This window comes from Sander vitreus, chromosome 21, assembly GCF_031162955.1.
Source record: "Sander vitreus isolate 19-12246 chromosome 21, sanVit1, whole genome shotgun sequence".
Classification (NCBI taxonomy): domain Eukaryota; kingdom Metazoa; phylum Chordata; class Actinopteri; order Perciformes; family Percidae; genus Sander; species Sander vitreus.
This window is the reverse complement of record NC_135875.1, coordinates 24,663,155-24,676,378: the sequence shown is the minus strand read 5'-3', so window position 1 is coordinate 24,676,378 and position 13,224 is coordinate 24,663,155. Positions and strand designations below refer to the sequence as shown.

Below are 13,224 nucleotides of genomic sequence, written 5' to 3'. Positions count from 1 at the left end.
GATAAATGGACTGACGGATGGATGGATGTAATGATGGATAGGCGTATGTTTGGACGTACGGATGGATGGATGGATGTAATTATGGACAGACGGATGAATGGACAGACCGATGGGTGGATGACCAGGTTTGCAAACAGCTTGTCATTTGTGACTTCGAGAGCTTAATCTTTCTTGGAGATGTCTCTCAACATGTTTCTCAAACTCTGAAGGCGTCTTAAGGGCAGCTAATTGTGTTGTTAGTTCTCGTCCCTGCTTATGGTCGTCTTTTATTTCCTTTTTCATTCCTTCCTTCCTTCACTGTCTCCCTGTCTTTATCTTTCCTCCTATTCGGTTTTTACACTTTGTACTTAATCCCACATAGCCTTTCTACCTAGCCGACGTCTGATAATGAGGTCATTTATCACCACTATGTAGAGAAGGCCTCTTTTTAATGCATGTGTTTCCACCTTCTTGGAAAAGACATGTTTTCGAACAAAATTGCTTTTTTGAGTCCTGATAGTGTTAATCCCCTAGAACAGTCATTTCAAAGCACCAGACGCTCTCCATCCCCTTCACAGAGTGCAAAAGCCATTAAAAGTTGTGAGTTTCCTTGTAATGGCATTATGAGTGAATCGTGTGGCCTGTGCCTGCCTGAGCCTCCCTCAGGCCATCTCCCACTCACACCATATGGCCACACACAGCACATACTAGGGGTGTGAATCTTCACTGGTCTCACGATTCAATTTGATTACGATTGAATCGATTACGATTATCCTGTCAACGATTCAATACGATTTGATATCACGATGCATCACCTTTTAAATATTATTGTAAATTGCTACACATGGTTTTCATCAACGTATTCAAGCTCTCAGATATATATGAAATCCCCTTTTTATTGTATCTGCTCTTAAAAAAGACACATCCTGAAAGTCTGAACACAGCAGACAGCAGCCAAAAGGCAAAAACTAAAAAAGCAGGAAACGAAAATCAACAAACATCAGTAGGCAATATTCGATTATGGTCTGTCACTGCATCAATGTAGAATTGTCCAGGTCTGCATCGCAATGCATCAATGAAATTATCAATTTCTAGCACATACTGTACACGTTTACACGCCCACTCTTCTCATGCTCAGTGTTGGAAGCTCATTGTTTAGAAAGAAATACAAATTTGAAAAGTACCTATATATCTAATTTCCCTCTGTTTAAGCCATAGTTTTACCTTATTATAAAAAACTTTGTGATCTATATCAGATTGTTTGGTATTCCAAATATTTGGGCCTTTAACTGAAAAAGAGGACTGGCCAAATGCTGTCATGCACTTTGCAGGTTTACAGTCTCCACGGACTGCACCTCTTGTGGTGGCTCCTTTACTGGAGTATTTTTGAATCATTCAACTGGCATAAACATGTAAACATGTAGAAAAGCCATATTTCAATCTCAGTCTCTCATCCACATCAGCGTGCTAGCCTGGCTTAAAGCAAATTGTTACAAACAAGCCGTCTGTATGCAGTCCAACTGTTCTTCTTAGTTTGCCATGTTTTTAAAATTAAATTCTTGTAAAGTTAGCTGCTACACAAACCAGCCCCTCCTCTCTGCCAGGACAGCAGGACGAAATGATACTGACTTTCTTTCTAAACTTAAAAATAATATGTATTTTGCTGACACTATTTTTTTTTTCCAGTGAGATATGACTCAATTATATTAACTGAATTAGTGCCTTTTCCCTGCATAACAATAATGACCAGAATGCACCTAATTACAACATTATCCAGACCCTACTGTGGTGATTTTGCGGCACAACCTGGACATAAAAAAAAGTTCAGTCAAAAAGCATGTTCTCACCAGCACTTGTGCCCTAACTTTGGGTGCACTTAACGCAATAAAAAAAAAATTCACTCAATATTCTTAAGAAGGCGTTTTTCACACAGACCATTTCTACAAATTTTTTATACAAAAATCAAATTCCATAATTGCCCTTTAAGCAATTTCAAAATGGCAAACCACTCGCACGTGGGCTGGAACTGTGCCGTGGAGATTTCCTCCGACCTAAAAGAAATCTGGAGCACCTGTCAGAAATGCACTTCATTATGAAGCCACGTGGAAAGACTAATGTTTGGGGGGGTCAGTGAGTAGAGTTGATTGAGTAGCGTGAGTTGTATCTGAGAGTAGCTGCTGGATAGCTGGTTTGTTGTATTTTGGTGCACAGCCTGTGCCCCTAGTGTTTGGTTTGGTTGTGAGGTTTACGACCCTTGTGTTGTCTCCCGAGACCGGGCTTTTTCACGGTGTGTTCAGGGGGCAGGCAGCTAGCGGATCAGGGAGAGATGCCTACGATTTGAGACAAAAATGAAATTTCACCTTTAATTTGTCATTTTGCAAATCATTCTCTGCTCTGAGAAAACTGCTTTCTACTCTAGCCTCTAGAGAGAGAAATGAATGAAATTCATGAGGCGTCAAAATGATATGATTAATATGTGATGAAAACTGATCATTATCCAAATCACAATCACTCACTCTTCCCATTGCATTACATAGGAGGCAGTGGTTTTAGAGTCTCTGGCATATCATTGTATGAGTTTCTCAGTGTAGATATCGCTGCATGGAAAATAGCAAAGTGTATAGGACCTGTGGACAGAGGTGGACAGATGTTGCCCGGAAAGCCAGTAGTACAGATCCTCGCAGAAAAATTATTTATTTATTTTAATATTTTCCAATGAAAAGGAGAATAATGATATAAAAATGATCATTCCCTCCAATATTGTGAATCATATCGCATTCGCAATATCAGTCAAATGAATCGTAATGAGATATTTTCCTCATATTGTGCAGCCCTACTAGTCAGTGATTTAAAGTGTGATCCACCTTTTAGCATATTAGTTACTGCTTGTTACTGCATGTGGTTTTTCAGCCCAGTAACAATTACGTCCATATTGGACGATTCCACACCTCACGATTTCTGTCCAACGCCATTGTTCAATGCCACTGCAGGAGGTAGGGGCTCTTAGGCTAACGTGGAGGTTTGGGTGGTGGATGGGTGTGTCAGTTTGCGTCCTGTCACGTTCCAACAATTAATGTTCACAATATTTCAGCTTAACCATACAGTAGTTATCATGCCCAGGCAATGTAGAAGTAAATCATTTGAAAGATGTTAGCATTGGACATTATTAGGACTGGTTACCGAATTCAATACTTTTTAGGCACCGACCAAATTGCCTCTCAAGTATCGAGTATTTAAAAATGCCTCGTCATTCAATACCCAATTTCAGTACCTAAGGAGTAAATCTCATCAGAGTCAGTGAGCCAATCAGCATGCAGCATGCTTCTACCAAGATCTAATAATGTCTGTGATTGGCTGTCTTACGTTACACGTCGTAGAAACACGCAGGAAAAACTCTACGTTACACTGAGACGGTTCACGTAGTCGGAGCTGAAAAATATAGATAAAGATTTGTGCTGCAATGTCTAATGTTGTAATTTGTTTTTGTTTCAATAATTTGGTATCGAAAAAAGTATAATTTAGGAACCGGTAGCAAAGTCACAGTATTGGTATCGGTACCGGTATTGAATATTTTTTAACGATACCCAGCCCTAGACATAATATTCCTCCAATATCAGAGATACAGTAGGGTTGGGTACTTTCACCCTACGATGGGGAAACTTTCTAGCCTGGGAAAACCCTGACGAACTTCCGGCAAATTTGAGATTTGCTCTGCAGGTCCGTCTGGCGAAGAGCCCATTCAAGCCCATTTCCAATTTTTCCAAATCGAGGCACCAATCACAACCATTGTGGCAGGCTTTACATGATGACGATAGCGCAGGGACGGCAAGCAGATTTTTGTTTACGTTCAACATGGCGCCCACCAAAGTGCAGCTACCCGTTGTTGCCCGTAAGCTGTCGCTGCTACGTCAACCGGATCGTTGGTGTGATTGGTTGAAGGACTATCCAATTGCGCCCAGAGGCATTTGAGCGGTGTCCGTTGGTGACGCCCCTTTGGAAATGGGCTGTGAATGAACCCAGACCCACTCTCAGTTACAACTGAGAAGGGTCTGGTGTCAACCAGGCTTGAAACTTTCACAGATAGATCATCTGTAGGGCTGTTTGTAGTCCTTAGGTGAGCTCCTCACACCGTTTAAAACAGAGGATCAATGAACATTGAAGACCTATCAGGGTGGTGATTAAATTTCCCTGATCAGGGGTTAAAGTGGGTTCTGGCAGGTGGGGGAATCCTAAGGTCCGTGTGGGGGTGGGTTAACTGTCTGCCAAATTAATCAGAGCACAAAAGGCCAAATTGACTCCTAATTTACCATATGACCGGTTACTTAAAAGCATTTAAAAGGCTATTTAAAAAGATAAAATAGACGGAGTCTGACGGAGTCACTTCACATGAATACTCAGCCTCTGAAAGTTCTATAATGTCTTCTGTGGCTCTAAATCTGAGATCTTGTACACGTATCTCGGGGTTGAGGCATCTTTTCTTTTACAGAAAGCCTGCATTACAAACTTGAGGCATGGTTGAAACACATTAGTAGGCAGAGTCAACTGAGTTGTTGCATCATGGGTATATGTTGGTTTCTGCTGCACCTTTGTTAACCATACGCACTAAAGCTTTAAGAGTAGTGCGGGCATACGGTTGTTTTAAATGAAACATTATTATGTATTTTTGGTCTTTCTTCCTTTTCTGACGCGCAAACTTGAACACAAACCCACACTCACACCCCCCTAATGTCCTCTGTAACCCTATCCACACACACAAGTGCTCTCCGAATGACTGGAGACTGACAGAGAGGGGCGAGACACAAAGAGTTTCACAACTCACTTACAGACAGGCTGAGTGATGGCCAGCGGGGAGGAAATCAATAGCAGGAGGGAAGACACAATCAAAGCTGTCCATGGACCAACATCCCGTTACTGTCGACGGCTTTTAATCCATAAAGCCGGTGTCCCCCCCCCGAACAAAGGGAGAGGCAGGAGGCTCTGCTCTTATCTCTATCAGGGCTTTGAATTCCAAAGGCTTATCACTGTGGAGTTACAGGGGAACTACGTGGCATTAGACTGAGTGTCAGCCTCTTGTGGGAAAAGGAGAGGTTTAATGTTGTCTGGCTAGAAAATGGCTAATAGATGAGATTGTTTGGTATAAAATCTATATACATTTGCAATACAAAAACGTAAAAATACCCATTAAGCCAACAGATCAGGGATTGACCAGTTATCAGCTTGACCGATTATCGGGGCCGATATTTGGCAGTTTATTTAATCGAAAACCGATGAAGTTAATTATAAAGAAAGTGCGCTACGTTATTTATTTTTTTGTCTGTGTATTATGTTTAGGGTTTCAGTTTTATTACGTAATTGCTTAAAGCATTTAATCAAACTTTTGTGTCGGCGTTTGTTCCAAATATCCGTTATCGGTTTCATTAACTACTAATAATCTGTATCAATATCGGCCCTGAAAAAACAGTATCGGTCGACCCCCTTTGCTTTTTTACGCTTCTATCATGTTTGGAAAAAACACAATAACATGCAGAATTACTGCAGTGTGCGTTTGAGTGACAGGTCATCTCTGACAGGAACACACAGCAATGAACCCGTGGCTGAGATTCGGTGTCTAATTGACAACTGTGATTTGTTTTAAATGACGCAATACATTCTGAAAGAGTGCATTGCGTAAGTTCTCAAATCAGCCAAGAGAAAGTAAGAATTCTGTCTCTGAGACGCCGGAAGACACTGGAGGTGAATGGAATGTCACTCGCTGACAAATTGCATTTTTTTTTAAATCAATCATGCCCCTGTTACTCTCTACTACTGGCTACGAGGCTACTGTAGTTTTCATTGGACCTACTTTCAAATGAAGACATAGTTCCTGAAATCTGCTGTGGCCTGTGGTGAGTTTAAAAATCTGGCAGTTATTTGTATGAAACTTACTCTTTAGATATAAAAATCATAAAATGTGGAGTTGGGCTGTGGCGCTCAGCGTTAATGATAATAATAATGAAAAGGGAAAAGGGGGAATACATTTGACTCATTTTAGATACTCAAAGATGCTTTTGACAAAAGTGGGTGAGTAGACTAACTAAACTGGAAAACTGAGCAGGGCAAACAAACGCAGAATAGTAGAGTTGTGTTCTACAAGAGACTTCTTGATCATCCACAAATCGGCTTATAAATCATCATCAAAAGACACTCCAAGAGTTTTTGTGGCTTCGCGGCAGGTCAGCTGAATATCTACAGGCCAGCATACATCTCAACATTTATGAAGATTAAAGTTTCTAATAATAAATTAGTAAAGAATAGATATTAAGTTGGGTTTTAAGAGTTGTCCTTACAAGCAAATACCTCTGTAAATTAACAAATACATGTCGACTCGACACCGCTAACTAACTCTAGTCTCTCATAGCCAGACCTTCCTCCACAGCGCTGCACAGAAAGGTCTGGCGAGGAGTCCACACAGCATTCTGGGATGGGAGAAAAACGTGCTCTGGTTTATTGGCATTTCTTTAAACCAATCACAATCGTCTTGGGCGGCGCTAAGCCCTGGACGGAGCCATGGCGCCGCTGCAAAATAGGGAAGGAACTTGTTTTGGTGGAACATGTGGACGTTCAAAAGTAGTTTTAGTCGTGCAACAGAAAACTGAGATTGGACAGATAGTCTAGCTAGCTGTCTGGATTTACCCTGCAGAGATCTGAGGAGCAGTTAACCATAGTCCTCAGAAATCCACCGGAGTTTAGAACGCCAACACAAAGGAAGAGGAAGGGGACGGACATCGGGCCGAAATCAGGGACATCCGGCGGAATTTCCAGCGGCACCGGAGCAATCCTGGAAATGAAACGACGTCGATATAGACTAACTAAACTCAAATAACTATTGGAGCACGTCTCTCTTTTCCCTCTAGGAAAAATGTAGATTTTGTGGATTTGAAGATGTGCTCTATATTCCCTGTTTCAACCCCCATCATGTTGACCACATTTGTCCCATATATGCATGTATTATGAATGAATATTCAGTGGAGTCAGCGAAGAGGAAAGCGCATTGATCCAGTGAAGATCCGGCCTGACACTCGGAAACACTCACCCACCTTCCAGAGTCTAATCCCTCTGCCTCTTTCAAGTCTTTTGAGACCCCATTGGCTTCATCTACCCATCCCATTCAGTGTGTGTGTGTGTGTGTGTGTGTGTGTGTGTGTGTGTGTGTGTGTGTGTGTGTTCACAGACTGACATGCTCATGTAATATTCAGCAGACCCCGGAGCCTGCGGGTGCCACTGGTCTGCCCTGTGCTGGAATAGAGGTGTCTGCCCTCATCTCACCTGTGACTGCCAAAGGAAAGACTTGTGCCATAACCGCTTTACTGCATCCACCTTTTCTTCCTCTCTCTCTCTCTCTCTCTCTCTCTCTCTCTATCTCTCTCTCTGTCTCTCTCGCTCTCTCTCGCTCTCTCTCCCCCTGCCTCTTCATTCTCCTCCAGGCTCTTTTTACCATCCTGGCCCCGTCCTCTCTCCCTCATCTCTCCTATCCTATAGTTGTATCCCGCTTGGCTGTCACCCCCACCATCTCCTCCACTGTCATGTCCTCCTCTCTTTCCTCATCTGTCTTCTCTCCTTTTTTCAATTTCCCTGCCATTCATTCTGTCTCTCCTCTCTTTCTTTGCGGCTCAGTCTGCACCCTTCCCGTATTTCTCCTTCCTCCTCGCCGTGCAACCTATCTCGACCTTAGGTCTGCCTCTTTGCTCTCAGTGTGGCAGAATTAGCTTGTCGCTCTCTGTTCTTTCACTTAATCCTGCGGGAAATGACAATGTTTCAGCCTGCTGCCATTATTTCACAGATCAAAGCGTTGAAATTGAACCGGGCTCGGCTGAAAAAAACATAACCGGGGCTCCTATCGCGTCGTTTACTTTTGCAGCAGTCTCACTGCTCGCTGCCAAAAGAGGTGTCGAACTGTGTGTGTGTGTGTGTGTGTGTGTGTGTGTGTGTGTGTGTGTGTGTGTGTGTGTGTGTGTGTGTGTGTGTGTGTGAGTTCTTCAGTCTCAACACTCCCCCTGCTGGCTGCAGGAAGCAACAAGTGTTGTACAGGTGTCAAAAATCTATATAATAATTAGATCAATATCTGTTATCTGTTCAGAGCCTGCAAATAAAAGCTGATTCGGAGAAGACCCTTTTAAAATTAGACCAAAAAAAGTTTAAATAAAATAAAAAATGAGCGTCAGTAAAGGAAAATGTTATTTATGCAATAACTCATATAAGTTATGTATGATAGTAAAATGCGTGAAACAAAACAAAACAAAAAGGTACACTCTTTATGACCGGGAGGTCAGCGGTCTCACTCTCAGAGAACCTTTCCTAATATATATATATATATATATATATATATATTTTTAATGAAAAAGTTGTAAATGGTCACCAGGTACAGTACCTCGAATTCATAATTGATCACCTGATTTGATTAGATTAGATTGTACTTTATTGTCATTGCACACTAGCACAATACATTAGCACACCAGTTAAACAAATTAACTTGGAACAGGAGCAAAGTGTATACAGTTATATGAACAGGAGTGAATAATATTTGATGTACAGAACTTTTTCATTGCAATCCAGCCATTTGGACCAATGAAGTCGCTGTATACAATTTTGAAACGGACAGCTGCATGTTAAAGAGTAATTGAGGAGGGGTAGAGTACATACTGTACCATTCCAACACAGGACGCTTTACTAGGAGATCTGTGATTATGCAGATTCTTAAAAGTACAGGAGCTGATGATACCACCATTATGGTCCAATCAACCGAGCCATCTGGATGCCCATTAAACAGAAAATTACAGACACCCACAGTGCAGTGTGCTGACATTGTGTCTGTGGTGCAGCTCAAGGCCTCTGGTTTTTATAAAGATAGTTGCAGTAGCTGCTCGGGCTTCTTGCAGCAAAAATGAGAATTTTCTTTCTGACATGAATAAAGGAGGAAATGATGTGTGATCTCGCAACAGCTGCAGTTGCCAATGTAATATGGGGGCAGACAAGGATGGGAGGAACGTGCCAAATGCAATGGGAGTTTCAAGTCAAGTGGGTAATGTTCTCACCAGCCGTCTCTGTTTGTGTGTGTGTGTGTGTGTGTGTGTGTGTGTGTGTGTGTGTGTGTGTGTTTGTGTGTAGAGGTACTGGCACTGGGTTGGGGGGTGGGTAATGCGTGTGTATGCCACAGTGTTGAACATCTGGGCATCTTTTTGAAGTACCCAGGTGTATAGTGTAGCGACAGCTGCACCGCTTCCCTCCTTTCTTCTCGAAAAGACGAAGGGAGCGTGACAAGCAGAAAATCCCCCTTGATCTATAACACCTCCGCCTCCATACCTAACCCCCTTCCTTCCTCCCGTTATTTTGCACTCTATGCCACCAACAACACCTACCTTCAATCCTACTAGATCTGGGCAGATGGACCAGCTCCACAGGTAGATAAGTGCCGACACGTTCCCAGAAGAGCTCTTCCAATCAACAATGGTCAGATAGAGGGAGCAGAAACTAGCTGTTGCTAAAGTGACTGCTCGAGCATGTCAATGAAAGTGAGCGTGTGCCATCCAAACGTTAGCTTAAGAACAATGGGTAAATGACGACCAGGCAAACACTAAAGTGGCAGTGCCTTCACCTGCTGTTTGCCTCTGGGGACCAATCAGAAAGATTACTAACAAGGTATTCTTTGTTCAATACAAAACATTATAATCTTAGAGGGAGGACTGCTTCTCTGAAGTAAACATTTTAGTTTCCAAATCGGTTTCTAAGGGTTTTCCTTGATCTTTGCTCTAAATTATAATCGCAAACCTTTTCACCAATATGATGGAACTTCTGGGGGGTGTTGCTGCAGATAAAAAGACTGCTAGAAAGTTTTCTCAACAAGTTACAAACTCAGTCATGGCTTATTCATTCCACTTTTTATTACATTTTTCCCTTTTTTAACTTTCTCTGCAGATTTAAGGCACACAATGTAACTTATTTAGGTAGTTGGAGTTCTGCCACTCCTTACCTTCTATTCATTGCAATTCTGTTTTCTATTCCTACGATATATGTATTAGGTACTGTAAGTGTCGTATAGTAATTGATTTGAGATGTACTGAGCCAGCGATATTACTTTCCTTACATGCGTGCTTATAAAACTGATTATTACTGAACTGCAAGATCAAATTTGAACTTTTTGAAATTTGGCAAGCACTCAGCCTGGCATAGTCATCTTTAGCCTGGGCGAAAGGGCTAAGTGTGTACAGCATGAATGCCTGTGTATGGGTGTATGAGCCTTAAAGAAAAGTCAAGGGTAGTACCTCCTAAAGCGCGGTCCACAAAGTCGCAAAGTGTTTAATTCCATCTCCTACACAGCATGCGCCTCCATACTCCAATCTAATTTACCAATCAGCCGGCGTAATTACGCCCTAAGATCTGCTCCACTGAGCAAAATGTCTTCTGTCTGCTGCTCGAGTGGCGCAAATAAAACTGCTGCCCCGTCGCTCTTGATGAACAGAGAGAGACAGACCCCAAGGAGAGCAGCAGTGTTACAAATGAAAGTCTGTACAGATTAATCAGGAAAGCCTTAGTTGTGTGCTTCTTGTAATTAAGGGTGAGATTAATGACAATGCACATATGGTCTTGTTAGAGCTTATGAAATACTATAAATGGTGATAAGAAACCTGATGTTTTATGAGTACACAAGGTGGATTCATAAAATCTGCATCCTGTGTTAGAGATATAAGTGAGGTTTAGCCTCTCTCTGATTCAAAGCCTGCTATTCATCCTTTCTTCACATAGAACCACTCCCTCCTCCATTTACAAGCAACACTGTACATCTAAACCTTTGTAATGAGCCCTGGAGTTAGGCATGGCTGCCCTCTCTTCCTGTTACATCCACAGCAGGTGATTGAGCTCCTGTGCTCTCTGATGTGGTGTTTAATTGCCAGTTGTTTTTGATCGTGACTGTCCTTAGCACCTTCACCGTCACTCGTGTTCTTCTTTTAGCTTCTGATCAAAAAGGGGTGCCCTTGTCTATGTCGACCGATTAATTTATGGTATAGTTCCGGTGCCGCCAGGGGCTCCACCAGATGTCCCTTATTTTCGGCCGAATGTCCCTCACCTTTCGCTGTCGATTCGGGAAACATCCTCCGAACTAGAACCAACAATGAAATTATATTTATCTTTTTTTTCTCATCACACACTCGACAGCTATTTTAATTCCAGAGCTCGCCTCCCTACATGCACGTTCCACCAAAACAAGTTCCTTCCCGAGGCTATTTTGCAGAGGCACCGTTGCTCCGTCCGGTACTTAGCACCGCCCAAGACGATTGTGATTGGTTTAAAGAAATGCCAATAAACCACAGCACATTTTTTCTTCCATCCAGGAATTTTGTGTGGACTAGCCAGACCTTCCTCCGCAGCGCTGTGGAGGAAGGTCTGGCAATGCAAGACTAAGGGTGCCCTAAGCATTTCAGTAACTTACAAGGAGTCTGTCCTGACTGAATGCTTAGCCCAGAAAAACCCACAAGTCTTTTTTACGGCCCTGAAAATGGATAATCCTGCCTGTGTATTCGGTTGCATAGAGTCACAGGTCAACTTTTAATCAGATGCTGAGGCGAGCAGACTGGTGCGCCCGCGACATGACCTCGAAGGGTTGAACACACAAGAGATTAGCATGGAGCACACAAGCCTTTGCCAAAGGGTCATGATGCAACAAAGATGAGATTATAGAACTGGGTTTACAGGATCTCACTGTGAATGTATCTGGTGTATTCAGCCATCTTTTGGAGGAACATTGGTATTTTCAGAATACTGAACATATACATAGTTGGATAGTGGATTATTTTGCAAGTGCAGGCGAGTGGTTTGAGAATTTGTAGTCTCGAACTACCAGACCTTCCTCCACAGCGCTGCGGAGGAAGGTCTGGCTAGTCCACACAGCATACTGGGATGTGAGAAAATCGTGCTCTGGTTTATTGGCATTCCTTTAAACCAATCATAATCGTCATGTGCGGTGCTAAGCGCCGGACGGAGCAACTGTGCCTCTGCAAAATAGCCTCTGGAAGGAACTTGTTTTGGTGGAACATGAGTGCAACAGAAAACTCAGATTGGACAGATAGTCTAGCTAGCTGTCTGGATTTACCCTGCAGAGATCTGAGGAGCAGTTAACCATAGTCCTCAGAAATCCACCGGAGTTTAGAACGCCAACACAAAGAAAGAGGAAGGTGACGGACATCCGGCGGAATTTCCGGTGGCACCAGAGCAATCCTGGAAAGGAAACGTCGGCGATATAGACTAAGTCATTTGTAATGTAGCTTGATATTTTCAACAAGAGCATAGTGTTGCTGTAGCTTGACTTCTATTACTGAAGAGTAGCTACTGTTTCAAAGTAGCTTCCCCAACTTTGGAGAGTTTATATTATATATTTATTAGTTCTACTCTCCCGTTTTTTTCGTTTGGTGTTAAGCTACTGTCAACTACCTCTGCGCTTCCTCCACAAACATTTCACATTAAAAGCCTTCCAGCGGCTCAAGAGAATAAATCTCCCTGTTGACCTTTAATGCAGAGCTGCTATAATTAGTCCAATAATCAATTAGTCAATCCACAGAAATGAATTTGCATATAATTTGATAATTGATTAGTGTTGATTTTGTATGCAAAAATGCCAAACATTTGATGGTTCTAGGCACTGAAATATAACAACTTGCTGCTTTATTGGTCTTACATTATACTAGATTCAATATTTTGGGGACTATATGTTGGACGAAAACACCCCATTTGATGAATAATTATAATGAAAATGGTCAATACTTGCAGCTCTACTTCAGTGTAAAATATGTGGCACCTTAAAAATTGGTCAAAATGAAATCTAGTTTATGTTGTCGCTGTTCTTCTGGAAAAATCTTCAAACTTATTACCAACAACTTTTAAGCCAAGAGAAGTTTTTGGATGGAATATAGCTTTACAGGCATGTCACAGCCATTAGGGGAAATCATTCCTTCCAATAAGAATAATTATGCAATATATATTTGCATGAATACATGCCTGATTTGCCATTTGCCACTTGACACTTGATCACAATAGAGTAATTATAGCTCTAGCATGTCAATGAACAAGAAAACCTTCAGAGACTCAAACTTTCAGCTTCCTGTATGCCCACATCCACTAAAGGTGTGCAAGGATTAACAGATTTCATGACAGATTTTAAAGATTTGTGTAAATATACAATTTTCTACTCTGGCGACAAAACTGCAACAGAGTATG

The 13,224-nt window shown here is 42.0% G+C and overlaps 1 protein-coding gene across 1 annotated transcript in view; it reads left to right on the top strand.

The window, feature by feature from the left end:
• Nucleotides 1-13,224, top strand: part of ca10a (carbonic anhydrase Xa) — a 293,559-nt gene that overhangs the window by 183,911 nt on the left and 96,424 nt on the right. The window lies entirely within an intron of this gene.